Genomic DNA, 27,308 nt, shown 5'->3' with positions numbered 1-27,308 from the left:
ACCACAACTTTTTTAAAAGGTTCCCTTCTCACCATCTTTTACAATAAATATGTGATGCTTTTGCCAAAAGATCGGGGATGAGCAATCAGCCCTTGTCCTTCACTTGGTGCAAAGCAGGTTGGATCACTAATGCAGCCGTCTGAAAGGCAAATCACTCTATGAATAAAAACCATTGTGGTTCAAACTGCTACTGAACCTTAATAAATAGAAAGGATATGTATTATCTCTGCCAGCATAAAACCAGCTAATCTTCCTTTCCACTGAGGCTGCTCAAAAGGGGGTTTAAAGTTGAGGTGAGGCAGAGACTTAAATGTGATGGTGTCTAAGTGACGTTGGACATGGGACATTTCCCAGCATCGTACCTCCACAAGCCATAAAATACCTGCTTCTTTCGCTCCTGACGTAACAGCAAAGTAAGTGGTGGGAATTTGGGGATGAGTACAATAAACCCGTAGTTATATTAAGAGCACTTCTTTGCCAGGATAGGAACTGTGCCTGAGGATAGGTCTCAGTAAGAACTGGGAGATATCTTGTCTGTACTAGGGTGTATGTCCACAGCCCTCTTTTCATAAATTATTTTGCATCCTAATAATAACGAAAAAACTTATTCAGGAGATGTTTCATGAACTTGAAAGCAAGGGAAAGCAAAGGGCTGCGTGTGCATTTTCCCACAGTGAGTGAGCCTTAGAAAAAAACCCTGCAGAGACCCTTGGATTTTTTTATTTTTTTATTTTTTTTAAATCTAGATTCCTAACAAGCTGCAAAGATGAAAAGCTTTCAACATCCTTATATTTATCTGGAGAAATATTCTGTGAGAGAAATGAAATGGAACAGACTCACAGACTCATTTAGCATTTCTAAACTGATAAATATATTTATTGGCCGTGCCTGTTAGGGGTGTGTAATACCTATTCTTTCTGCAGATGGCTCATTGGATTTCTTCCCTAGCACTTAGCTCTATAATGATGTTAGACTGCTAATACCAAACTGTCTTGACAATGTTTGTATTTTACCTCTTAGCCTCTGGCTGTTTCAAAGATGAGGTGGTTTGGGGGTCTTGGCTGTCGCTGGAAATTTGCTGTAATGAAAGTCAGCGAAGTGAGGAGTTTGCTGCATGCTTCAGCGGGGGCTGTTCTGGTTACGGGCAGTGGTGCTGTACGTAGCACCACTAAATGTCGAGCGATGCAGTCGAGCATCCTCCCACGGAGGTGCCGCTGCTGAGCCCGCCTGTGCCGAGACCCCCCTTGCTGGCAGCTCCCCGTGCGCTGGGGTGGGTAAAGCCTGCACAGCCCAGCCTTGAAAAAATATTTTAAGTCTGCAATATTCTCTTTATTTTTTTTCCAAGGCAAAAAGCAAGCAGGCTCCTTACCTCCTGTTAGGGTACAGCACAGGAATTGGGCATTCCCGCGGTGGTGGAAAATGGGTTGAGATAAACCAGCCGAAGCCTGGTTTGCTTTTAAATTAGAAAGAAGGGTCTGCACCCCCTGTGCACCCCAGCCTCGCGGGAGCGGGGGCCTTGTGCTGAAGGTGCCGGGGCTCGGCCTCAGGGAGGTGGCTGGGAGCTCGAGCTGATCTGGCGCTTCCCAGGCAGCAGTGAGTTTCTTGGCCTTGGTCGTGCTTCTGCTGTGGAAATTAGAAAGCAGATGCTTGTTACTGTTCTAAAATAGAGGATAATAAAAATTAGCTTAGACCTCCAAGGGACCCTCTAGGGTAAGGTATTGTTTATGTTAACACAGTAAAATATATTTATAATTTTAATAATTAAAAATAATTTAGATGTATTTTAGTTTTATACATCAAAGCACACTTTTACAAGTTGCGGGTTTTTTTACACGTGAGGATGTGAACCTATTTAATTTCTAGAGAATGTCTTTCTTCTCATTTTGAGAAAAATTAATTTCTTTTTGCTGTTTTTGTTGCCTCATTCTTACCTTAATGCACTTGTGACTCCAGCCCCACATCCCCTCAGGAACAGCTCTCAGGTGAATTTAGTGCTGTGTTTGTGTTGTAAATGCTGCCACCTTCATTTCCTTCCCTCTCCAGTAAAAAAAAATAAAAAAGTTAGCAGTAGAGAAGGTGAAAGAGCTCTAAAGTTTGGCCATAAAACCCTTGTTATTGTTTATAGCCCTGGCCCTGCGCTGAAATGCCACAGGAAAAGAAGAGGAATAGTGTGTAACAAATATTAGATCACACTGACAGGGGAGAACTTTCCTATCAAGGAGGCATGCGGCCACGTATCCGCTCTATCAGCCAAAGTTACTTTTTAAGAAATTAGGCTTTACAAACCCACTGCACCCCTCCACAGCACAGGCGTGATTTAATGCGCTCCTTTTTTGTTGTCTCACAATACAACTTTTGCTTCCCCGGCGTGGTGTGCTTGCTGCGGATCGTAATTCTGCGGCACCGGGGTGCAGCGGGCACAGCTAAGGGGTTTTTTTTAATATCTTTGTAGTTCTCCTTAGTTATTCACCCATTAAAAATTATTTAAGTCACACCTTTGTCCCACAGAACTGAGTAATGTAGAGAGGACGTTGCGGTTAATTAAACCGGTCTGTCGCGTCTCTTGTTGGTGCGTGATTTTTTGCAAGCCGTGGTTTCTGGCTGGGCTCCGCATGCATTCAGCTTCTGGTGCTGAGCCCGCCAGCAGCCCTGAGCGCCACAGATGAGGAATTGAGCTGTGAAGCAACACCTCAGGGGTGGCTTTTTTTACACCGTCTGTTTTTCTTGCTATGCTGGCAAGTGGTGTGCTAGGGCTTGGCAGAGGAGGGCAGCCAGGAGCATCAAGACCCAGCTTGGTGATGAAGTGGTGCCTTGCTGGCCTAATTTCAGGTGTTTCAGACCATTTTCGGGTGGTCTCACGGCTCCCACAGGTGTAACGTGTTGCTGGTTGTCTGCCCGCTCCTTGTGGGTCCCAGTCCCCAGCCAGCGCGGAGGGTCCCTGCTGAAGCCTCAGCACCTTCCACACGGAGTAGCAAACAGGAGAGAGGTCCAGGTAGTTTCTGTGCTCTTCTTAAAATGTTCTGTGACACGCTTAAACAAAGTCCCACCTGTTTTTAAGAAAAGGCAAACGTAAAGAATTCCTGCAAAGGCTTTTTCTGTTGAATCTGGGCAGCTCTGTTTGCCCAGGGTCGGTGCTGGCTGTGCTTGGTCGCTTGATGGATGGTGCCATCTCCACAAAACCGCGCGCTGTTTCCCTCCCACAATTACTTCCCATCGCTCCAAGCTGCAGGTCTCCCCTTGTCTCCTTCGGATTTGTCCCAGGGGTGTTTGCGGAGGGTCACCCCAGCCGTTTCTGTATGGATTCGGGTGACAAACTGGTGAAGCTCTTATCTTGTCTCCGATATCAATACAGTTCTTAATGCCTAAAACTGAACTCTTCTTCGCTATATAGCCCATGTGTAGTGTGACCTGCCCTGCTAGACACTAATTAAGACTACCTGTGTAGCAATTTGGCAATGTACTGTTGATGGACATCTATTTAGTAGAGCTCAACTGCTTTAATAACATTAATGAATGATGGTAGACTTTTTTTGTCCTTTTTACAAAGGTCATGCTCAAATCATCGCATTATCAGACTTAATTACAACAAGTTAATTTGTTGCTTGCCTACCTCACAGATGTTTAGGAAAACACATTTTGTACTTCATATATCATGCATCTGTGGGATTGCTCTTTATGCTATAGTAATATAGTCATTATAGCTGGCCAAGGATGATGGTGATAGGGATTGTTAATGAATTGTTTTTCAGTGCCTTGCCAGCCAAATCCATTAATGATGGTCTTGTACTTAGTACAATGCCATCCTTGTCCCCAGCTGGATGTCATGTCTACGTTTGCTTCTAGAAAAATACAAATACAAATAATAATAATAGGATTACACCACTGCACAGGATGTGCTGCTGACCAGTCCCATGGCATTGTATGTGTCCTTGGGTGTTTCCTGCCATTGCAGAAAGATCTTTCTGCCATTTTCTGGTCCCGGCCAACTAAATTGCTCCCCATTTCAGTTCTGTCATATGAGATGACTGCTCAGCATCCTGCACTTTTTCCATGTTTTCTTGTCCCTCCTGGGTCCCTGGCTAAAAGCAGGTGGCACACCATGGGAAAGCTCATGTCCAATTCACCTTGGGAGCAGCAGAGCCTGCTAATATGTTTCTTCATGTAAGTTAAGTTGAGTGATTGTTTCATAAAAACAATTTCCTTCCAAAGCAGCAGTGCCTGGGTGGGAGCGAAGCTCTCATGAAATCGCATCCCCGTGGGGAATCACACTGTTTCTAGTGCCTCCAGAGCCCCATTCCCGCAGCGTAACCACCCACCCAGGAGGATTTCTGAAGTTTATTACTGTGGTGGGAGGAAGATGCGCATTTTGTCCAGGCTGGGGAGATACTGCAGCTGGTGCCTTGCAGCGGGCTGAGCCCCTCACTGGGGACCTGCCCCTGCCGAGGGGAAGGAGGCAATCCCATCTCCGGAGCCGGCAGATGGACCAGCCATCTCAAGCAAACTCGAGCAAAAATCCAGCCCTGCGTCGAAAAGCACGGGGAGCAAAATGAATGCAAACCCTCCCAGACCTGTGTACTGATCTGCCAGCAGCAGCGGCTGTCAGAGAAGTGACTTGCAGATATGGAGAGCTCAGGCTTATAAAAGGCTAATAATTCACGTTTATAGTCACTTTACATTCAGTATTTGCAAGCCCAAAAGGATCTTTGCAGGAATTTAATTGGTAATAAACAGCAGTTGTGTTGCCACGGGGCGCACTGCTGTGTCTTGGAGTGGGTTTTCCCCAGGCTGTAGGAGATGTCAGGTAGGCAGGTGTACGGAAAGGTGAGCGAACAATGACGACTGTCTTCCTTTTCCTTTTTTCCCCCTGTTTTGGCAAGAGGTGCCCTACTTCTTGGAAGTATTCCCAGGAGACAGGATGAGTGCTGCAGTCAGATAAGTCAGCACGAGTAGAATCACATTTTATGGGGCCTTTTGGTAGGCTGTAGCTCATTATAATTATCCAGAGGACACAGCCAAACTGTTTAAACACCCTGTGAGCCATCCTAACAGGCTGGAATAGCTGAGAGGATTGCTGGAAAGGACACGTGTAAAGCGACGCAATCTGCTCGGGTAATAGCTCTGCCTTCGCTCCAGGATGCCTCTGCGCTCCCGCATGCCGCAGCATCTGCGCCTGCCCGCGGCTGGGCTGCAGTCCTTGGAGTTCAACGTCTGGGGGTTCCTCACGCCTGGCCACCCCTGCACCCCGGTACCACTTCTTTAATCACCAGCATGTGTGTTGGGTCACTGAGTGGAGCTAGTAAGCCCAGCGGAGAGGAAAGGTATATTGCCTCAGGTGTAATGATGCCCTGCTAATCTGACGAACGTGTTCAGGGCTGAAGTTTTGGGTCCTCTTGCTTCCTTCTGTCCCGCAGCGTTTGGGTCTGCTTGCTGGGCTTGGTTCTCTTGGCTGGCATGGAAGAGAAGTCAAAAAAATGAGCTGTGAAGTCAAAGAATGAAGACATAAATAGCGATAACAGGCTATTTCAGAAGTGACTTGTTTTCATAAACGGATGTCTGGATTTTGGAAAGGACTTTTATGGGCTTTATAAATCTTATTTAAAAGTAAACTTTGAAAATGTTTTCAAATAGTTACTGAGAGCCATTTACTGATAATCATATTAGAAAGTGAAAAAGTGATAATCATAAGAAATCTGGTGCCAAGTTTTACTGTGCTCTGGAAAGGGTGTGGGGAGGAGATGGAAAGGGAGCTTTTTTCTGTGGTCTGATTTGGAAACCACAAAGTAGTTAGCAAGGTGATAACACAAATAAAGGAAAAGAGTTTGGCATGCTGTGCAAGCTCTTTTCTTCTATGAAAAGCAGAGAAAGATCGAGAGCAGAAAGGTTGTAGGCTTCACTAAGTCCTAATTATCCCTTGATTATGCCCACAGTAGGGATGAAGTTTTCAAAAGTATGGGTTTTGTAGTAAATCCAGAAAACTGGCTCAGCAGTTCAATACTCCCATTTATATGCCCAGCAAAGTAGCGGTGAGGCCAGAGTCAATACTCAGTACAGAGATGTGTGGTGCCTGAAAAAACAGATTGTACCCAAAAGCTGCTCTGATTTATGCCACTGAATGTGCTGTAAGAAAGTTTTTTCACCTTCCTTTCCTTCCTTGCCCCAGGCAGGAAACCTGTTCGGTTCAGGCAGTGTCTATAATCCTGCATGTTTATTTAGTCTGGGACATAAAAATCCTCATGATACCTGCTTTTCTTTTTTTTTTCTTATTTTTTTTTCTTCCCCTCCTCCTTTCTTTGGCATTAAGGGATCGCAAGAGCTATTTAGAATAAAACCCAACATGACTGCCAGAGGTCTAATTACTGAACTCCTCATCTCTTTCTCCAGGTACTTGAATTCTTTGGGAATAAGAGCCTGAGGAATGCAGGAGGAGGGAGAGCCCATGTAAGCACATATCCATAGTCTGTAAAATGGATGTTTTATGGTTTTGTTTGTCTTAGTAGATTAGTGCTTTTTAGTCTATTCTGTGTGGTTCAGGTCCCCCAAAATGCTCAGTATCGGCAGCAATGTGTGTTTTGGAAGAAACGAGGGAGATGAGCAACGTGCTGTGTATGGGCTGTGTTTTCCAGCTGAGGGTGGTATTGATTTCCCCCGAGTGACAGCGCAAAGAAGTTCTGATGGCTGGAGCTGTGGGATGTCTTCCTTCATGGTCCCTATTTCAACTTCTCAGGCAAAAGGCAGTTGAGACTCAGCCATCGTCTCCCATCCTTTTCAAAGAGCAGCTGTTCAAATGCATAAAAACTGATTCTTTGTATTAAAAAGCAGAATATAAAAAGCAACTGGTTTATATTAATATATGATTCCCTAGATTGCTCACAGAATGCAGCTTACTATGAGATGCACTTCCATCCTCAATGCTCCCAGTAGCCACATCCTTCTGCCTGAAGGTATAAAAATAAGTGGCATATTGTGTGTTTCTTATGGCAGGAATTGTATACAATGTTGTATTGGGCTCCGCACAGGCTGCACTGCCAACTCTGGGAGCGCTGGACACTGTTTTCCTACTACATTTATTTCTTGCTTTGTTAGGCAACACCATTTCATAAGATACTTGTGGCAGAAATAAGATAATATCCATTTTGGCAGCATCAATTTTCAGTACGAATGGAAGCAGTGCTCTATGCAGGATTCATAATGAGTCTGGTTTTAGCTACATTTGGTGGAGATGGATACAAACTGAAAAATCTCCTGGCACATTTTTCATAGAGTTAAATAAATACATTAAGTATACACATAAATGCAATAAACACATACAAATACAGTTAACACACTGAATAAATACATACGGTCTCTGTACCTTGACTCCCTCTGATGTCGAAGGATTGTAGTCAGCTACTCAAGGAGTATTAATGCAAATAAGTGTATCAAGTGGTGCAGCCCCGCTCTGGCTGTGAACATACCCCTGAGTGCTCTTTGGGAGGGAGCTTATTAAACGGGGTTTTTGGTTTATTTGGTTGCTGGACTATCCCAGAGTTATTACAGTCCTTGGTTATTAGTGGGCAAAGCATCAAGCACTCTCTCAGGTATTTAAGAATGTGCATTATTCTTAAGTAGCAGTGAAGACTGTACGCAGGACAAAATTCAATATTATTAACCAGCAGCTGAGGAAAATGAGTAATATTTACAAAACGATTTTTTTTCCCTGTTCATAGAATATTTCAGTACCTGTTTAGTGTTATTCACTGGCATGTTTGCAGAGCACTCCTCTCCGGACCTGACCAGGAATGAGTTAGGGTTGCTTTTGCATGGACGTCCTTGGCGGTGGCAGCTTTGCTCATGCTGTCTGGGGGCAGAGACCTGGCGGGGTCTGAGCTTGCCCCGAGGGGCCATGCAGCTAGAAATGCTAATCCCTGCTGGGCTTCCTCCCAAAATACAATTAGGAGTAAATCCTATAAGCAAAGTTCGGAGAAATAAGTGAGAAAAGCTCCATGGGTGCGCCTAAGTGTCACACGGGAGGGGAAAGGGAGCATTGACATCCCCGTCACGGGGGCACTTGGAATTTTTTAGGATGGCAAACATAGCAGGAATTCTGATATTCAGGTAGGGGTGTGTGTGTGTTGGCAGGATTTGTGCCCCAGCCTTGGGAGGGCTGCTGGAGGGCAAGGGAAGGTGCCGTGCCCCTGCCCTGCACCCTCCGGAGAGCACGGGCTGGGGGACACGACGTGGGAATGCAGCGGATTGAGACATCGCAAGGTGAAATCCTGCAGACTCGAGCGAAGCTGTCATGAACGCAGGACAAAAATACCCAGTTAGAAAAACACCAGAAGCGGTCTTGTATTTTGTATTCTGCAGCTTCGCAGCCTGAGCTGGAGCTCAGCATGACACCTCTCATGCTCCATGAGATGATTTCCATCAGAGCCGTTTGGCAGGCTGTCCGCATCGTTACCCACGACAGAAACGAGCAGCGCTCGCAGCCGTCGTGCGGGGCTGTCCAGCAGATATTGCCGGCTACCTTAAGCCCACGTCAATTAACTTTTGCTCGGAGCAAGGTTTGATGAAATGACAACCAGCAGCAATTACAGCTCCTGGGCTGCTGGAGAGGGAGGCACGGCTGCGGGAACCGCAGAGCCGAGTGCCGCATGTGGAGGCAGAAACCCAGCCCTTTAACGAATCTCTGGGGCGAGATTCGTTTTGCAAAACCTCCCTTTCTTGGGTGCTCACGTAATGCAGCGTGTGTGCAGCAGCCGTGTCGCGGCATCCCCTCCCTCTGCCCGTGTGCCGGGGGTCTCCGGCCAAGCCGCCGCGCTGGACCACGGCTGGCCGAGCGGGGCTCCCGCTGCCTTGGCAGGGCTGGATGCTAAAGCGGCTTCCCCGGCGGTGCCCGCAGCTGCACTTCGGCACGAGGGGAGTTAGACGGGCTTCGTGGGCGGTGAGATGAGGTTTGTGAGGGCCCCTGCATGCAACGCCTAGGAGAAACTGTGCTCCGTGTGTGGTTATGTCCTACCGATCCTTCGGTGAGAAAAGGATAATGCAGAGTTTTTGCATGGAGAAGGAAAGGGAATGGAGCACGTTTCTGAGCAGTTAAGATCACTTTCAAAAATAAATAAATAGTTGAGATCAAAACATTTTTGCTTAGGAGTTAGGAATTTCATTTTTCCTGTAGCTAATGATGTTTGCAATGCAGGGCTTTGCTGAATAATTTTTAATTAGAAGCTGGGACACAGATTCAGGGTCCAAAACTATCATATGTTTACGCTCATCCATTTTCTTGAGTCTTTCTGGAGATAATGAGTCCTGCCTTCCTTCCTCAGTGTCAAATTCGAGTTTGACTTTTTGCTTGTAAATAGATTAGAAAAATTAATCCCAGGCTGTAATAAGGCCTTTCATTATGCTATGAGGAAGGTTATTTATGCTTTTAAAGCTTGTTCCAACCTAATGGGTGTGAAAGGAAAGAACACTTAAGCTCTCTACTGCTGACAAGAATATTGTATCTGAAAAACAAAAGTCATGGTGAGTTCGTTTTGCTGATGTTATTTAAGATAAATATGAGCACCACAAGCATGAACTGGAAGATACATCTTTAAAGATAAGGGAAGGGGGTTTTACACTGGCACATCCCAAATGCAGTTGCAGCTGCACACAATTAATTGTGTGGGGGGGAAAAAGTGGGGAATCGGGAGAGGAGTTTCCTTCCCAGCCAGTTTCTGGCAGCTTGTGTAGACCAGCTGGGTGATGCCCAGTTGCAGTAGTTTCTCAGTTTCTTAGGCTATTTCCCCCCGAATGGATTAAAGGAGCTTTCTAATCTCAGCTGATCAAAGGTGATTAGAGCTGAACGTGAAAGATGTGATGCTGCTCCAGGCCTCTGACAGAAATCAGTGTCGTGATGGGAATCGGAGCAATGGAACTGGAGAGCAGGCACACAGCCCAAACGGCGATGCGGGCTTATCGCTGCAATCAGCCTGGTGAGGTCTCTGCTTCTTGAAGTCCTCAAGAAAAGGCTGGGGAGCTTATGAAGGGAGAGGCAGTAGCGAGGGGTGTGGAAGGGTCGGCAGGGCTCTGCTGGGCGCCGAGGATGATGCTTCTGGCTGGTGGTGCTTGCCGGCCCTGTGCCTCGGCGTGCAAGTCCTTGGGCAGAGGGGCTTCTCCTGCATGGCCATGTCCCTGGCTGTCCCAGCTGGTGGGCTCTGCACAAGTGCTGTGAGAGTACATGTTAAAAAATTCCTTTATATCTCACAAACAGCTTCACCTTCAATTGCTATTAAAATTAAGAGGTACTGATGCTCAGGTGAAGAACACAGATTTTTTTTTTTTTCCTCCTGCATCATCTGGGGATTTGCTCTAATAATGTCAATCCATGCAAGCGGAAGGAAAGATCTGGCTTCATTTTCTTGGCTTTGTTCATGTTCAGTTGTCCTGTAGTCTGTGAGCAGCTCCTCGGCAAGCCTGTGGTCCCTGGGACTTGGGGTAGGGTGAAGGTTTTAGAAACCCAGATAAGAGGCAAGAATAGCCCAGCCAGAAAGTCATAGAGTGTGAAAAATGTTTTTGTATGTGTGTGGGGGGAAAAGGGAGTGTAAGTCTTTTTGAGAGGATACTGTGCACCGAGTGTGGAGCACCAGCCTTTTGTCTCTGGATTCTACAATTCAAATCTGGCTTCAGAGGCAAAATGAGCTGGTGGTCTCGCCTCTGCAAAAGTGGTTTAAAAAAAAAAGTCGATAAGCCCAGTTCCAGCCCCAGGGTGGGGTGAAGCGGGACTGAAATGAGCTGAAGAATTAATGACAGATGTGAAAAATGTACCCAAAGCCTGGCTAACCCTTGCTTGCTTTGGACATTGCAACTTCCACCAGAACTTTTTGTTTGCTTCATAATAGTCCTTTAAAAAAGGTAATGATCCCAAACTGTCCCCAAGAAAGGGAATGGAAAGGCTCCCTTAACGTAAATGTGACCTAAATAATCATCGTGATCTGAATAATCGTGGCCCTATTCTCAGTTAAAGCCATCAGTGGCCGATGACTACCCAAATCGCCCATTTAACACCTTTTGTTGTGATCTACCTGGTAGAGGCTGCAAAATGTCTTTACAAAAGGCGAAGTCTCTGTTGACTCTGATTGCTCAGTGTGTTTTAAATTAGTGGAAAGCTGTGCTTCTGAGAACTACTGCTCTCGTAATTAGCCTTGTGTACTTTGTTATGGCTTAACGAAGTGACTGAATGCCTAAGGAGAGGCAAAACCCAAGCTCTGCTTTACACTTCGCATAAGAAAGGCATTTTCTTCTTAAGTTCGTTATTTAAGAGTTGCTTTAATTATAATGAGTAAACTGAGGGTGCTTATATTAATATAATTGATGTTACCAGATGGAATTTATAGTTACTGAAGCAGTAATAAAAAGTAACTTATAATAGCAATTAAATGATTTGCTGACATCTTACAGGCATTCCACATTCTGAATAACTGAGACGTACACATGCAGCCCTCAGAAAGAACTAAAACTGGGGCAGGTTAATGCTTGCAGGTCAGGCTGACTGCTGCACAACCGCTGGCGTCAACCTGTGCTTCGCACAACTTCTAGACAAACGTTTTGGTTCACAGCTGTGCTCAGGTTATTCCTCTCTTTGCTACCCTTACAGCCCTGGAAAAGGAGACAGAAGCAGACTTTCCAGGCCCCAGACTTGAGCTCAGCCCAAAGCCCTGCCTGTTCTCCGGGGAATGCTCTACGCTGCAGCTCGGCAGTTGGGTTATATTTATACCCAGATAACTTGCTTTCCATTATGAAATTTCTTTTCTGGCAGGGTATGCATCTATCATTAAATCAAAATCATTCTGGAAACGGAACAGAGACTCGAACTTCAAAGCTTGCCACAGTTCTCCGTGGAGCTCTTCTTGCTGGTTGCCTGGGAGGCTGATTTGAAATTATGCATGGAGACGGGCAGAGAGGAATGATTTCCAAAGTCGTCATAATTATGCCCCTGAGTGGGCGAGACTTGGAAACGGCTCTCGGCGCGCAGGAGGCGACGGGACGAGAGGCAGCCCGCTCCCTTCCTACGCCGGGAGCTGCTGGGAGCTCCAGCACTCCCAGCACCCTCTAACCAGAGAAAACCCCAGGGAGGGTCCAAATACTCCAGGGCCTCTTTCCACCCCCTCCACCTACAGACCATCCAGCAAGGCCTCGTTTTATATCTGCTTTCCATATTGTCTGCTCTCGCTGATTTTAGAAGGCTGATGGGTACAGAGACGACAAAATACTGTCTGACATAGCCCTTTATAGCTCTCCACCAGAAGAGGTTCTTTGCTTTCTTATGACAGCCTGGAATCTCAGCCACACTGTGCTTAAAATTATTATTAAAAGGCCCCTTTTGCATTAAAATATTGTCAATTTTTAAAGCCTTACATAGCTAGGTCTGTGCATTTCTGTTCATATAGTCATGGGGCATCAAAATGGAAGGTAAGTCTGAGAGAGACAAAGAGTTTTCTGGTGTCTGGGAGAATTCGGCATGCCTCAGTACACGCAGCCCCTCTCCAGCTAGAAACCTCCGTCTGGTGGGTCTCGGGTCACAAGTGTTAATTTTGAGCAACTTTTAAATAGTGGGAAGTGTCTGCTGTGTGCTGCAAAGCAGCAAAGAGAAAGCATTGCTCTCTCCAGCTTGTTGTGGAGGATCAGCTACCAGGAGCTGAGTCCTGATGCACTAATCAGTGTATTTCTGATGAGATAATAATGCTCTTAACTTGTGGGTTTTGTTAGTGAGGCGTGTTGGTTCATTTGATGTGAATGAGAGACTTCATGTGGCTTGGTGGGAGCTCAGAGATTAATGTTGGTTAAAAGTACAAGTCAATTCTCCCCACTTAAAAGGAGCTTCTCCTTAGCCTGGGAAGCTCTGCAGAAAAACAGCTCCAGGTTTCGCTGTTGGGGAATTTGTCTTCAGCCCCTTTGCACAGGGATGGAGGTAACAGGAGATGTTGGCAACAGAAGTGCTTTGGATGCTTTCTTTTGTCCTTTTCAATTCACTGTAATAGCAGCCAATGTGACAGAAGATGTGCAGTTTGGATGCTTTCAAGGTTGCCCCGTTTTTTAAAAGGATCATTTTTGCTGCGCAGAACAGCACCACGTTTGGGGACCATGACACTGTACCCACCTCTGAATAATTGCCTAATATCTTCCAGAGTGAAAAAAACCATCACAGACCAGTCCTTTCCCAGGGTTTTGCGCCAGCCCCAGCCCGTGCCATCTCCCCACGGAAGGGAAATGCTGTGAAAGGTGTACTTAGGTCAGCAAAAGGGTTGTAACTCACTAATGCAATACAAGCCGTTTCTATACTCATGTTTTACAGTTCAAAATACATACTGTGCCAGCACAGAGCTTAATGGTGCATATGTATCATTATGTAGGGCGCTTGTGGCCCCTGGCTGCCTTCCCTGCGTCTCCTCTATGCTATGCCTTTCCCTCAGTAATCTGCTTTCTCTCTGTATCTGTTAACTCCTATCTATTAACAGCTAGGGAACTGTTAATAGATACTGAGTACTCATTAATTCAATGAGTGATTTAAAATGTTTTTTTTTGAATTATGCAAACTTTAATGTGTATTGGATTATTACATGCTCAGTATGACTGTGCCTTGTATGTATTAATTTGGTTTCCACAGAAATCGATGGAAGCAACTCTATGATTTTGCTGGGAATTTGTGTACCTGGTAAACGTTGGGAAACAGGTTTCATGCAGTACTGTGGGAGAAATGGAAGGTCGCTATCATATTTTTAGAGTCTAATACATAGTCAGACGCTACTAACTAACATCTACTTTATTAGGCTCAAGTGAAAGATTTTAGAACAGGAAGCCCAGTGGAGGTATAGTTGAGAACATTGTTATTTAGAAAATCCGGAGTGCTCCTGAGTTTGCCCAAAAGGTTTTGCGTGCAAACCGAAGCATTGCCTGCATTAACGCCCATCACGTCACGCCCATCTTCATCCAGCTCCCCGTGCACTTCACCAGCGCCGCTGACGGTTTTGCCAGCTTAGGACGAAGGAGCCGCAAATCAAGCCTTGCTCAAAAGGTCTCCCATGTCCCAGCTTCACCTTCTCACCTTCGCTGCTGTGGCAGCACCCTGTCCTCGCTGCCAGCCCGTGCCGCAGGCTCCCGCGCCCTGCACGGCTCCGGCGCTGCGCTGGAGCGCAGGCACCCGGCTCGCTCTCGCGGAGGAACTGCTTACTCCTCTCCTGCTATTTTGAGCTCGTGCATATTTGTTTACTTTTTGGATGTGCTCTAAATCCACGTAGTACTCGTTCACGCAGCTATTTTTGGCAGGGAAAGGATTGATGCTGGAGAGGGCTGATGGCACCGAAGGCGTTGCAGCTCGCTGCGCACCACAGGGGCTGAACTCCTCTTGAAATGGGGCTGGCCCCTGACTTAATTTACTTGCAGCACAGGTTCACGCTAGCTGCTCTCCATAGCCAGGGATAAGAAATGACTGGCTCCTTCAAAGGACCCCTGCTGATTCGTGAATCATTTCTCAGTTAATACCAAAGTTATAAGATGCTTATTCACTCCTGGCTACTTGGGTTGTCCCAGAAGAAGTTCACCTTGGGGGATTATGCTCTCACGAAAGGTTTTGATAAAAAATTGAAATGCCCTTTTGTTGTCTTGAAAGGCATTATGTTCACATGATAAAAATGATTTTATAGCTAACTCTACGTATTAATCAAAAAGATCAGTACAATACATAGTTTTTATCTTTTCTGCCAGAAACCTTACCTCCCCATGGTCTTGGGAGCTGATTATAAGAGAAGATATAGACAAAAGAACAGGATCTCAAAGACTGGTTTGATCAATGTGACACAGACATATGAATTATTGTCGAGAACTTAAGGGGGAGAAATAGAGCACTTTGATGCTAGGGAGAAGTGAGATTGTCTGAGTTTTCAACCTCCAGGCATCAAAGGTGCATGAGGTAACTTCATTCGTGGTAATGAATTCATGGCCGGCATCTGGTTCTGAATGAGATTGATTTTCCTTTTCCTGAGATATATATATATATTTAAAATACGTACATACGTATCCCCCATACCATTGCTTTCATAAACCTGCCCATGAAACTACTGACTTTTTCCAATGCATCTGATTGCAAACGTAGGGTCAAGATGGAGTTTCTGCTTGGTAAAGCCCTGTGTTTTACATTTATTAGTCTGCTCACTGATGACTGCCTGAAATCATCACCCTGTCTTAGAACCGGAGGTGCTGGCAGAGTCACTGATTTTACAGCAAGGTTTTGTGGTGACATGTTGCCAGGACATCTGACACCTTGTACCGTGGAGTTGGCTTCCCCTGGGAATCTGCAGGTCCCGCTGATCCTGTGGGCTTTGTCCTTTGCTTCGTTAATGTTTTGCTCACCTGCAGTGACATCCCCCCCACCTTCATTCCCCCTGATTTCCTGGCAGTTTGGACATGCAGAATATCCAGCCGCTTCTCCTGGCCTAACAGGACGTTTGAGCCCGACAAGAACATGATGAGCTACTGCAAAAGTCATGAGAAGAAAAAAAGCCACAAGTGGCATTTACCTTTCTGATTAGTCTCGTCCCAGTACTGTGTGTATGGTTCCATTACAAGACTGTGTGTGACAAAGAGTAGTTAGATTTGCACTGCTAATTAATCTTTAAATATACTCACGTCCTCCCAGAGCCTCTCCAGGAGTGGTTACATTCTCCTGATGCACTGTGGTCTGTCATCCCTCCAGCTGCTGGAAATACGAGCACCACCTGTAGTCTCTCTTCTCTTTTCAAATGTCTCTTTAATTATCACTTCTCTGCACCCTAAATCTCAAGGCGTGTCAGTAAAAATGAGGCCACCTACATTATCTGAAGCAGATCTCTAAGTTCATCATTTGATTGTCTTTCCCATTGTACTTCTAACGGGGTAACAAATCCAGTGCCATGTACAGGGCTGGCCTCCGATGCATAGTAAATTATTCAGCATATAGAAATGAGGATATATACAGGTGTCTTAATGGATACAGCACTGCTGTAGCTGTGCTGTGGATATCTGAAAATAACTTTCTACCATGAATGTACCAGCTTGCAATGTGGTGTTAAGAGAACAGATGGATATTTTGCCATGTGATATAGCCTAGAAAAGAGCTTTGACTTAGTGTACCATGCTTGTCTGACTTTTAAACTTGTATTAAACAGAATTTCATAATGACAAACTCCACATAAAAATCTCAAATAACAGTGCACTTGGCGGGAGGTTACTAAGCTATGAAAATTATTGATTCATTCTCCTTTCATTTCGGATGGGCAGATGTATATGAATATTTATTTACTTTGAAGGCTTTTTTTAGAGAGGAAAAAGGTCTTCAGTAGGTATTTTGATTTCACAGCATAATCAAGGGAATTAGTACTATGTATAAAACAGTAACTAAAACTGTTAGATTTCTGAACCCATACTGACGTAAGAGAACTTCCCCTCCCATATAAAGCTGTTTCTTTTTGTTGCAGTGCTCCTGACATTCAGCCTTTGAGATGATTATGTAGTGTTAATTCATCATCTCTTCAAAATGAATTTCGGAGATTTAACCACTTACAAACAACTCTCTCAAGATAGCCTGGCATTAGCAGCATTGCAGGTAAACGCTTCATGTTTGTCACTAATTGGCTGACTCTTATGAGCTATGTGTAGGCATGCCAAAATAATGGCCAACCTACAGATGTTTGATGTGGGAAGGCCAGTAGGTTTTATGCATCACGGGCTGATCCAGCTGCGTTGAGATAAATGGAAAGATTACCTCTCCTTTTCCTGAAATGGCTCATTTATCGGGTCTTAACAGGAGGGGATCCCTGTGGTTCCTGGGCTTGTTTTGCAGACATGGCATGAAAAATTCACGTGTGGTTACATGGGTAGTGCCGAAAGGGTTTCAGACCCTGCTGTCAGCGCTCTGGGAGTGCCCGGCATCTCTGGGTACGCAGAGGTCCCCTCTAATAGTGCTGTTCGATGTAAGAAGTGTTGGAAAAATCCCTTGTGTGCCTGTGGTCTGCTTCCCGGATGCTTTGTGTCCTGAGGGCTGAGCAAAATCATCTTATGGTGTTATTGGCTCATGGAGGGCAGTTTTATTCGCCTTTCGCACGTGGGAGTGTGGTGGCTTTGCAGAGGGTTCGGTGCAGCAGATGACTGGACCCACCATGTCCGAGGGGCGACGGCTGATGGGAAGGTGCGGGTCTGCACCCAGTGGCTCCCACCGTTTGACTTGCCTCTTGCTAAACCAAGGGCAGAAATACAAAAGGGTAAAATGTTTCCTAAGCAGAACTTGCCAGCTCTTCTCCAGAAGTCCTGGAGACACCCCGAAGTCCACTTTGGAAATCATGATGCACATGAGGGCACGTGCAAATGTCAGACGCAGCGGGACAAAACCCTGCGGCAACCTCAGAGAAACAGGGCTGGATCCTGTGCAGCAGGATTGAGCCTCAGCTGCCTTGGCAGGCAGCAACCCCATGAGAGCACTTGTGCTGAGAATCAGGAAAATTGTTTATGTTAGTCAACAGCAGTTCAGAGAATAGTTTTAGGTAGGCATAACAAATAAGGCCTTCAAGGTATCAAATACTCCAAACAGATCAGAAAACTGTTCTGGTCAAAATTACATGGATAGTTTAGACATCACTGTGTCTTGTAAAGAAACATACATTTTAATTATTTATTATATTACATTTATTTGTACAATATACAATTATTTTATAATAGCATATAAGGATATAACATTAAAGCATATATACTAAGATATATCATATATATTTATTATATTATATATTTGTTATATTTTTATTATATTTATTATTTAGATGGCTTCCTAACAGGACAAATGGTCTTTCAATGGTAATGTTGGCAACTGGAATCAGGCTAAACAGGAAATTATCACTGTAAGAAAGGAGAGAGTTAAGATCAGATCCTTTTTTTTTTTTTTTGGACAGTGTCACTTTGGGGATGCACCATATGTGCTTTTTAAAGTTGGAATGAAGTAGGAGAGAAGAGGAAGAGTAGATTGCCCTCATTTTGGAAAATCATAGTGTACCAGCATGACCTGTTTTTATGGATGAGAACCTTCAGTCTACAAAGTTCTTGTTAAAAGACTTTATCTCGCTGACCAGATGGTGCAATTTGTCTGGCGTTGACATTTGGGAATATCTGCTGAATTTTGCATAAGGACAACTGTTTTAATTATCCAGTGTCTTGCTGTGTTAATCTTAATTGTCTGCAGTGACCAACTCTTTTCTTATTCCTGGCAATCATGTAACTGTATTGTGTGCGCTTTTGTCCAACCCTCTTCTCATCTGTACTTCTTTATCATCTACCCCTTGGATATTTCTTTGAAGTGAACTCCTGTTGCGGGGAAATGACGTACTATGGAAAATAAACCAGATGTGCACGAGCCTGAGATATTTAAAATCTCTCTTCCAAGTTGATCCTTTCATCAGAATAAATGTGAGATCCTCTTAGAGGTGGAAGTAGTGTATAAGATTAGGGCAAAGAACGAGCTATGAAGTTCAGTTTCATGACTGTAAAGGAGATGGAAGCTGTAGCAGCAGCTGGTTGCATGACCAGGTTCCCCTGTTCAGGAAGGATGGAAAACAGAGAATTCAAATTCGGTGAATTGACCGTGCCTCAGTGGCACGGTCCCCAGCGCTGTGCGTGGGGACAGAGGTGTGGTTTGGCCACGCCAATAACACACATACCTCAGCCCTCCTCCCCGCTTGCCCTAGAGCCCCTCTGCCCATCCCAGCATCCCCCAGAAGTCAAGGAAAAAAGCACAAGTGGATTTATGCCCAACAGACCCCCTGTGCTGTCCCCTGTCGACCCATCTTGGTTTGGATCGTTCATTACAGTTTAATTTAGGAAATTCAGGATCAGGTTTGTGTGTGCAGAGGAAGCGGCTCATTACAGCTTAATTGCTCGTATTGCCTGGAGCAATACATCTGTATTGATACAGAGCAGCACAGAAATGTGCTATCCATTACAGCAAACGTATTAGTCCTCTATTATAATGGTAAGGCTTATCATTTAATATTTAGACTGTATTTGGGATCACACAAGGCAGGGCATCCTCCAGCTCCCACCGGCAGCCCCTGCTCGTGCAGCCGCCTCCCGAGGCAGCTCTGTGCATGCCGGGGCTTGTGTACCGTACGTGAAGGACAGAAACATGGGCTGTCCTTATGCAGAGAGATGCCGGGGGTATTAAAGCACACGGGTGTCCCATTGCCACTGGGGCTCCTCCGAACAAGCCCGTGCCTGCTGCAGCCTCCCAGCTTGGCTGCCGTCCCTGGGAGGACCTGGTCCCCCCCGGGTGTAATCCTGGCATGCCGGAGGGCTGGCACCTCCCCTTGTCATGCATGGCTATGAAATGTAACGTGAATTTGGACTTCCTAGCACCAGCCCCCGAGTTCAGTGTGCCCACCGCAGCTCCGGCAGCGTGCCAGTAGAGCCGCAGAAATGCCTCCCTCTCGCCTGGAAGTCACCAGTCCTTGGCAGACACACGGCACATGGCTCTGAGTGGCCCCGACTCCTCTTCTTGCAAATTTTTTAAAGTTCTTTGCAGTCACTTTTGCTGCTTTTGGACACTGGGGCACTCAGGTCACAGCATTTGTCTCCACCTCAGCTTTTCCTGGAGAGATTACAGTTTAATAGGGGGACGTGTAGATGTGGTACTTCAGGACATGGTTTAGTGGGCATGGTGGTGTTGGGCTGACAGTTGGACTCAATGATCTTAAAGGTCTTTTCCAACCTAAATGATTCTGTGATTCTATGATTAATCAGTTAGGTTGGCAACTCACTGCCGTGCAAAGGCTACTGAATTTTGTAGCTGAGGATGTGTTTAATGTGCTGTCACCACGGGAAACTGTGATGAATTATGTGCAACAGCAATGGTATGCAACTGAACAACCAGGTAGTTAATTACTGCAATTATAACATTTTATGAAAAGGAATTGCATTCCTGGTCATTCATTATGATGATGAATTTCCCACATTTTATTACTGGTCATCTGCACCACTCGTATGACAAATGGCTAGAGTCCCATACAGAAAGAAAACCCTCACTTTTCCTTCCCTCCCGTACATGGAGGAGATGGTGGCGTTAATGTGACAGTGTCTAATTGCTCTGGTGTCCAAGTTCAATATTTATATTCATTTGTACATAATACTCACGTCTGAGTATTCTGTTACACATTGCGTGGCTAGCTTTTATAGATAAATTTATGGTTGGCTTTCTATGACCAGTCTAATACATACAAATGTTGGTCTTAAATCTGTGGAGAGACTAGGGAGTGAGATGTTTTGGCAAATTGTGTAGAGCAAGTGAAATGACAGGAATTAGAAAGTGGGAGTATTGCTTGGTACAAGATCCTTGACTCTTGTTGAGTGATAAATTTTCCAGTACTAAATAGCTGGCACATTATGTTACACGAGGTTGATGGGTGCAAATTATTGGCTTGGTTGTTTCTAGACAGAATGTTATTAGCTGTAGGGAAATATGGCAAACAGCCAGGAGCAGAGCGTGAACTTCTGTGTACATTGTCTTGAATTGCAAAAGCAATTGTGTGTGCCTATTCGAATTGGCAATAGGAAAGTCACTACCAAAGGTATATCTAAAGTGAAGAGATTGAGCTTTTTCCAATACGGACCTGAGACCCTGATCACATGGAGAATATCAGAATGCCATGTTAATTAGAAACAGCCTGTAATCAAATAGCTGAATTTCCTGCCACATTAGGATCCTAATATGCAGGACTCAAAAAAAAAAAAAAAAAAAAAAAAAAGGACTGCAATTATGTGGTATGAAAACCTAAAACCTAGAGTAATAGATATTTCAGAGAGGATATTGAGTTCTATAGTTCAACCAGTCTGCAAAAAAATCAAGGAGAGACCACTTAAATGGGTGGATAACCCCCTGCCCTCCTCATCTGCTGGGAGATTCTTGCACCTCCTTTCCACGTGCTGGGTGCCTCCCACAAGCAGGGGTTGATGTTGGGCCAATGCCTCGTCTGGGCTGGCTGCTCGTCTTTTCCTTTTTTGCATTGACCTCCAAAATGTGCTGCGTTACACCAGCTCATACATATACAGCACCCCATTTTCATAGTAATTTATTTTTGGCAGTCAGCGTGCAAAAATTCTGAAACCAAATGATTAGCTCAAAAACGCCTGTAATGTGAATATTCAGCAAAGGAAAATTTTCCCTGGTCTCCTCCAAGCTGAGGAACATTGGAAGTCGCTGTCTTTTTTTCAGTCCTGAATACCACTCAAGGTCTTCTGTTCTCATTTCTCAAGGTCTGCACCTATAGCCCCAAGCAGATTATTATCCCAGTGGTTATTAGTGATGATTTATTCATTGTAACATTGCCAAATGGAAACTAATTTTTTCATGTTAACGAGTAGTAATTTGAGCATTCAGAAGAAACCTAAGCTACAGAGAAGCAAAAAAGTATTAAGAAACAGAAGAAACGAGTGCCCCAAACGAATGGGGGCATCCCGTGCCGCGGATGACAGGTTATCCAGCGATGGGGGTCACGTCCCCTCCAGGACGCAGGGATACAGCCCTCCCAGGACACCAGGATGCTCTGCAGCCGTGCCCGCAGCCCTGCTTGTGCTATGGAACCTGGGGAAGAGCAGCTCCCAAACGCCAGCTGGGCTGTAAAAGTGACTGACACCACTCTCCTGGATGTGTTGTGCCAAAAGCATTGAAAATGCACTCTGGGATTAATGTCGATGGTATCTCCTAAACAGAAGAAGTTAATAATTCATTAGTCTGCGGTCAGTCCATGCTCAGAAAGCGACTCTGGAGAGCGATACTGGCATCAGCACAGAAGTGCACAATGACGTGAGCCGTGATCTTCCTCCCGGTCACGGGGGCTTTGCTCTGGTGTCCGTACCCCTTTGCAAGACCGGCTCTGATGCTCCTTTATGCTCATTTTCTGCTTCCCAAATAATGCTGGCTAAGCCTCAGATAAATTATTAACTACGGAGCTCAATGGCCACTGTTAAAATGGGTAGTTTTCTTCCCAGGAGGAATATCAGGGTTGCTGCATCCTTATTCTTCCTTGCAGAGGTGCCCTCGATCAGGAAATGCCGTCGAGACTGGTGTCTCTGCTGCTGGAGCTACTGCTCTGCTGAGCCATGCCTGCTACAGTCATTTATATTTTAAATAAAAATTTGAAATGCATCATATGATTCACGACTAAAGCCACAGTTTGCCAGCGTGCTCGTGGGAACTGTGAATTTCCATCGGTTAAGAAACGTGCGTGGAAGGATGTTTGCTGCCAGATGGAGCCGACAGGTCTCTTGCTCAGTGAGGTTACTGATGGCCAGCCGAAGCGCAGGCAGCACGGGTCTGGGTTTGTGGCTCACTCAGACCAGAAATGGGCTAAAGAAACGTGGAAATACTGTTGAGATGAAAATGATGCCTCAGGGTGGCAACAGAAGATGCAGATGAAACAGCAGAGGTGGTAGTGTGATGTTCTCTGGGGGGTGGGTACAAGGTGGGTGTCTGCTGGAGAGCAAGACGGAGTAAACCTCCCAAGCGTGCTTCCTCCCAGTGGAAACTGCGAGCAGAACAAAAAACATTATATAAAATTCATGTGAGTGATTCTCTGTGAAGCCAGCGGGGCAAAGGCTGCGATGAACAGAAGAGCTGCCTCAGAGGACTTTTGGCACTACAAGTGCTCCACGACAGCCTGACTGCAGAAGGCTCTTTTGAAGTCTCTTTGAAAAACATCGGTCTCCTATCCTGTTCGGATCAAATGAGGAAAATGCTCTCACCAAAACATTCTGAAATTCACGTAAATGAGCTGAAATGAGGGCTGAGAGATTGCCTCTGACGTTAAGTGAGACGACAGCTGCTGAAGCCCCTCTGCTGGAGCATGGATGGAGTGCCAGGTTGGTCTAGTTGCTTCTTGAGGACTGGGAAACAGGGGTTTGGACTTAATTTCTGTTTCCTGGTGGCCAGCGTTTGTTTAGAAACACTGAGCTTTTAAATAATGAGAGTGTGTGGAAATGGTTCAGAAATACCAAGTTTCTATGTGTGCGTCAGTGACAAAATATTGAATATATAACAAAACCAAGAAAACTTTGACATGAGGTTCTGAATGCAGCACACACGACATGCTCAGCGCAGCTGCTCTGCTTATTAGCAATCACAAACATTTCATCCGTACATTGCCACTAAGTATCTTATTATTACAGAAAAGTGGGCCTCTGCCACCTGCCTTATCAGCGAGGAATGGCTCAAACGCTGTTTGCTGATGGAGGTACGACCGCCACTCGTTGCTGGTTGGAAGCTGCCGCTTTCCTGGCAGCCACCTGCGCTTCTTCTAAGGGCATCATCAGCAGAGTTGTAGTTTAGCAGCTGATGATGAGAACTTCTCCTGCGGTTCCTCAGAAAAGCAGGCACGTATTCATCAGTAGGAGTATTTGCTCAAAGAATAACGTCGTGCGAACGAGTGGTGTGATCCTGCCAGCTGGGCTGGCTTGTGCAAACAACTCAGAAACATGTTCCTTGAGAAAACCCCTTCTGAAGGAAGCAAAAAAACTTCTCTGTACAGAAACCACATGGTTTTGTCAAGCTGCAGCCAGCTTGTTTTCAGGACACGCCAAATTTTTGTTCGCAGTTGAGGCAAACACACTGATCTGGTGTCAATAAATGTCTTGATTCAATTCAGTTTTTGAAAACAGTGTGTTGGCTACAGCCAGATTCATTGGTGCCATTAGCACCGGTTCTTACACAGACTGCTTAAACCGTGGTTTTGTTTTGACATAACTTACAAGATCACTTTTCATCACTACCAGTAACCGCTTTGAGAAATCTCTGGAGTTGATAGTCACATAGACTTACTGCATTAACACTGTATGCTGTAAGAAATTGTACTGGATTTTGTTTTCCTGCAAAGATGTCTGGTGCAGCTTTGTGGGTAACTGCTCCATGTAAAACATGTTTTGGGCTTGAGGAAAACTGGGTATAAAATCCTTTTTTTACTGTTACAGAAATTCATAGCTGTAATTTTCAGTTTCTGCAATGCCGGTGAGGGTGATCCCGCTCTGCCGTGAGCCGTCGGGTGCATCACACGCTTGGGTGCTCCATCAGGTCGCTCTGCTCTGGGGCAGCTCCCCTTTACGCGATGTTTTCCCTACACGTTTGCATGCCACTAATGGTAATCAAATAATTTCTCATTTTTCTGTGTTTACTCACATGGGTGGAAGGAGCCCTGGAACTGCCTGGAGCAGAGGAGGACCTGGGCTCTGCCCTCAGTCCTCATCCCTTCCCTGGAGCTGGGACCCACGAGAGGCTGCTCGAGGCCACGAGTGAAGGGTAAATAACTGTTCAGACTAACTACTAGGTGACAGCACACATTTTGTTAATATCAAATGTAACTACAGGCTTTGATACAGGAACGCTGCTTACAGCTCTCATGAAAGAAAGTCGGTTCGCTGCATTAATTCCCCAATGACAGATTAATTTCCTTCCTTTAAAATAATTATGGCCATGTGTACTGTTATTGTATGACTCATTTGGTCTCCAACATACGACACCATGGCCTGATTTGCAAAGATGCTGAGTGACCTGCAGGGTCCGTTGACTTCATGCATCTCACAAGTATTTTAGAAATGTTAAGACAGAACTGAATTTATTCCCCCACCTCCCCCACCCCCCAATTGAAATAGGAAAGGTGAACAGCAAGTTAGGAGCTTCTTTTCTCCAGCACTTCATTTTGGTACCTATACAGGAATTTAAGATTAAGTTCCTTGGCCAGAAGAATAACTGTAGATGTCCAGCTATCATACCGAATATATGTATGCAGGTGTCAACCTGAGGCTTTGAAAATGCCCAGGCTGGACTACAGTGTGAGATTTGTTCATTCCTGCAATCAGATACATGTTGTGGATTTATATAAAAATTGTATCAAATATTTATACAGAATTTGTTAGAGAAGTCTGTCCCTGTGCGTATTGCAGGTTATACAGTACTCCAGCTTTACTGGGGAAAAGTAAACCTTTAGTTTAGTAAATCATGGAATGGGATCATGTCCTACATTGGTACAGTTTGAATCCAGTCCTGATTTAGACAAGAGAACTGACATCTCCTGGTAGAGCCATGCTCCATTTTCCAGTCTTCATATTCTGAAAAATTAACTGGGTTAGGTCTTGTCCTGCAAATTGTTATGATGTGAATACTATTCATAGAAATGAACATCTCTGTTGGCATGAACGAGACATCCGTGTTATTATGAACTCCTTAGGAGGATGGGAGTCTGCAAGTTCAGCTGAAATATCAGAGAGTGCATCTTGAACTTTTTGTTCTATGGAAAACAAATGATCTGTATAAAAAAATAATTGCTGTACTTTATGGAGTAGGCAAATGGCAATATGCAGGATCTGGTCCTCAGCAGCAAATTCCAGTGCACTTGTGTACATGGAGAAGTGAGTTTTTCTCCCAGTGATGTGATGTGCTGGCAAGAGTAGCATACAGGGCAAAACTCCCGTAAGATTTCCAACTAATTACAGAGACTTGTTTCTGCTCTTGTTCTAGATCCTCGTGTTTTTGTTTGCTGTGTCAGTTTACATCCCGTATTGTGAGACCGAGGTGGGTGGGGAGGAGTGCGTGCACGTGCAGTTATATTTTGCTTTAGTTGGCCTACTTAAAAATGGGTGAAGCAGACAACTTGAAATTCATACTCATTAAATGGCATCAGAGACAGCTTTTAGGGACTTCAGCATGACTCACTGTGCACAGGCTTAAAAGAAACAACAAATGCAGTATCATTCATTCCTCTTGCTATTTTAAATTACATGGGGAAAAAAAAGCCTCATCTAGAACCTACTGAAATGAATGGGATGACTTCTTTAATTTAAGGCAATTTTGGTTTATATTTTAGGACCTTACATAAGAGCTGCCTACGCCCTCCCCCTTCCCTGAACAGTTGGAGGAAAGCTGAAAACATGCTTTCCTATCGTGTCTCTTCTGTGGATAAGACAAGTGAAGTTAACAGTTGGTTAATTCATCATTTGACTGCAAAAGGTTGGTGGAATAATGTACTTGAGAAAGACCAATGGGTAGCACAACACTGGTTTGTGCCGGAAGCTTTGGCGGGTTACAGATTAAGACAGAAGGCATGGTGTTTTCCAGATTTTTCAAAAAGCTGACCTTTTGGGATCACTCTAAAGTAATATTCTGCCTTTGATCTCTGCTTGTCCATAGTAAGAGGTAATTTCTGCAGCTTTTAATGTGTTTTATTTCTCATGCTTAAAAAAAAAGAAGAAGGGAAAGCCTTTTCAACCCCACGTTCGTTGAGTGAGGTTCATTTTAAAAGTGGCTGAGGTTAAAACAGACTAAAAAACTTCCTGGGCATGACTCCGAGACTATTGCAGGCTTGTTGCAGTGCCTTCTTCTGTCAAGGCATGGACTTGCTGCCTCAGACTATGTCTCAAATACTTCTTGTCCATATCGGGAGTAAAACTTTGTAATGGCATTAGGGTATTAGCAGATGATCTACCAAAAGAAAGAACGCTTACTGCTCCGGCCACGGCCCCACGCCTGCTCCCACGGCCCCTGTGCCCCACGGCTGGCTGGTGTCAGGGCACAAAATCAGGGCTCTGCCTGCTCCCCTGAAGCTGCGGTTGGGATCTGGCAAACGTAGGGATGATGTTGCATTTTCTGAGTGTTGCCTTAAATGATGCAATAAACCAGCAGCAATAAACCAGCTGTAGCGAGGCGCCCGAGCTAGCCGGGCACTGCGGGTGCTGAGGGCAGATGGGACTGTGCTTCTCTCCTCTGCGCTGGTGTCTCAGATGCTGAAATTACCCTGGGAAATTGGAAGTCATGGTTCCTCCTCTGTTTCCCCCAAGGAATTTTGTTTGTGCGTTCAGAACCACAAAAGGGCTGTAGCACTGAATTTCCTTTGATGCAAGAGATATTTATTAGTATTACTCATGTGTAAATAGGCTTCCCTGCTCTCGCCTCTGAGGCAGAGGAGATATTGCTGCCTGCGAGACAGAGAGAGGATTTAAATGATTTCCACATGAGAAATTCACTTGGATGGTTGTTGATCTGAAAACAAAGCTGGTTTCTAAATTCTGACTTTGTTTTCCACAAGTTTGCTACTCCTCTGCTCTTATTTCTTCCATTTTCTTTATAAATACAGATTGACATCCGTAAACTTTCTGCCTATTAAAATTGTGCCTTTGTCAGCATCTCTTCCTGCAGGAACTTTGTGTGATAATTTCTAGAAGCTATTCTTTGCCTTCTAGAAGTCTAATCTTAGACAATAAACAAACCCAGACAAATGCTTTTTCAGTCTGGA

At 45.0% G+C, this 27,308-nt stretch overlaps 1 long non-coding RNA gene across 1 annotated transcript; it reads left to right on the top strand.

Annotated features, from left to right (window-relative positions):
- The first annotated feature begins 326 nt into the window (after window positions 1-326).
- Window positions 327-26,638, top strand: LOC138681832 (uncharacterized). The gene is made up of 4 exons (XR_011322039.1): window positions 327-413; window positions 16,473-16,600; window positions 23,197-24,319; window positions 25,884-26,638. It is a non-coding gene; the product is annotated as an uncharacterized lncRNA (long non-coding RNA).
- Window positions 26,639-27,308: the final 670 nt, after the last annotated feature.

This window comes from Haliaeetus albicilla, chromosome 24, assembly GCF_947461875.1.
Source record: "Haliaeetus albicilla chromosome 24, bHalAlb1.1, whole genome shotgun sequence".
NCBI classification, from domain to species: Eukaryota; Metazoa; Chordata; class Aves; order Accipitriformes; family Accipitridae; genus Haliaeetus; species Haliaeetus albicilla.
This window is presented reverse-complemented; position numbering and strand designations above follow the sequence as displayed.